Source organism: Prosopis cineraria, unplaced genomic scaffold (genome assembly GCF_029017545.1).
Source record: "Prosopis cineraria cultivar Desert tree isolate PC_DT_omini unplaced genomic scaffold, ASM2901754v1 PC1, whole genome shotgun sequence".
NCBI classification, from domain to species: domain Eukaryota; kingdom Viridiplantae; phylum Streptophyta; class Magnoliopsida; order Fabales; family Fabaceae; genus Prosopis; species Prosopis cineraria.
The window spans coordinates 45,542,517-45,544,801 of record NW_026555332.1 but is presented as its reverse complement, the minus strand read 5'-3'; positions in this window follow the sequence as shown (position 1 = coordinate 45,544,801).

The following is a 2,285-nucleotide window of genomic DNA, read 5'->3' as shown; positions in this document are numbered from 1 at the left end:
CAGATTAATTTCGTAAACATTTAATTTAATTAATTAACTAAGCCGTTATAGAGTACTCTTTTAATATTATTTATAAATTATTTTTATTAATTTCATTAATATTAATATAAAAAATAAAAAAATATGTAAAATTTTAACCATATTATTATATAATAAATATAAAAGTAATGTTATTTTATTTTTTCTCTCTTTTAAAAACTAATTTTAAAAATAACTTTTAAATATTATTTTAAAAAACCACACCTTAATTTACAAATGTGATCAAATGGCTTTTAAAATGTAAATTTAAATTTGATAACTTTATTTAATATAAGAACTTAATGCCTATATCATTTAAATATTTAAAATTTAAATTAATGATTATAAATTTATAATCTATTTAAAATTAATAAATTAATCTAAATTTTAATAATTTAAATAATATAAACACTCAATATTTATATTAAATATAATTATTAAACCTAAATTCTCAGAGTGTGGCTTATAAATAAAATAGAGAGTAGTATTTAGGCGGTGGGGTCTATTATTGTGTTTGAGGTGTCTTCCTCTTGTATTTCTTTAAAGCTTGTTTGGTTGAAAGAAAGGAAAGAAAGAGAAAATTTTAAAAAACTTCTCCTTCTCTCTATCTTACCAAACAAAAGAGAAGGGAACCCTTTCTCTCTCCTTATTCCATCCAAACAAGGGAGGAGGGGGGAGATTTTTTTTTTTTTTTCTCTCTAATTTGAGGGTTGCCTTCCTTCCCCCCTCTTCTTCCGTTCCCTCTCTTCTCTCACCTCTCTTTCTCTTCATTCCCTGCTTTTCCTTTTTGTTTTTTTTCCTGAACCAAACAGACACTTAGGGCGCGGTAACCCAAAACTTTTCAGCTTTCAGTTTTCATGAAAACGAGTGAAACGACACGTTGAGCCCCACTCGACACAACAAATTGGAAGTTATTGGCTTATTCTTAGTTTCATTACCGCCCCCACAGTTTGCCATTTTGCAATTACCTCCCCTTATTAATAGTCTACTATGTCCTCACCCCTCACCCCTCCCCCTCACCCCCAGAGCCTGACGACACTGTGCCATGCAGGTACCTCTTGTCCCTCTCTCATTCCTTTTTTCGTGCCAACTTGTCCCTCTCCCATTCACGTGCGAAGATCTCAAACTCCTGTCCTCTCTTCCATTTTATTTATAAATAATTTTTATTAATTTTATTAATATTAATATAATAAAAATATAAACATAACTTTTTAAAAAATAAATAAATTATATAATATTTTTTTATTTTTTCTCTCTTACTTTTTAAAAATAATTTAAATATTTTATTTAAAATAAAATATCACTATCAATTCAATAACTTATAAAATAAATTACTTTATTTTTTTAGAGTGTGATTAATAAAATAAATAGGAGGGAGTACTTCATTTTAGTGGTGTACATAAAAAATTACTGCATGGTGTGCTTTTAATTTAACTATCGTCAATGCTGTGTCATAACCTTGCAAAGGAATTTTTTCTTTGTGATCTCAGTAGCAAATTTAAATGAAAAATTAATTTGATAGCAGAAATTGATCATTGTGCCAAATGTGAGAAATTGATATCACAGCGTGTTAAGTCCTTGCTGAACACTTTTTTTATGAATTGAAAGCAATATGATTTAAATGAAATGAAATGTGAAGCCCAGACAACCCATATGATAACCTTTGAATTTTTGATGAATTTTAAAAGATCGTAACTAAATCTAAATAATTCATATAAGGATGTTTTAATTTTTTTTTTGAAACCTCTTGAAATCTTTCATACGATAAAAATATATTCATAACTCTTTATTTGTTTTAAAAAATACAATTTATTCGTTTTCTAAAACTGCTTTATTTTTTAGATAGAATCCGTGCCTTAATTTTAAAAATTCATATATTGAATTATAGAGTTTTTATTGATTCGATTGTGAACTTCTTGAAAAGCTTATGGTGTCTACGTTATGCATACAAATTATCAAAGTCAACGTGATCTATTTACTATACATCAAAGCATCCTGTCATTTTTATCACGTTAAAAATGATGTTATGACGAGATGAAATGCAAGTATTTTAGAAAGGATCATAAAATTTAAAATAATTAAATTTAATATACCATAAATTTATAATTTTATAAATAACAAAAATTCATGCAATAATTTTTTTTGGAGATAAACATAGCACTTGTCACCCCAAATTTAACCTTTTAGCATTGCTTGAGAAATTTACTAGGAGAGTTAAATTACAATTAACGAAAATTTAGGCCGCTGCTTGAAATTTTTGGTTCTAT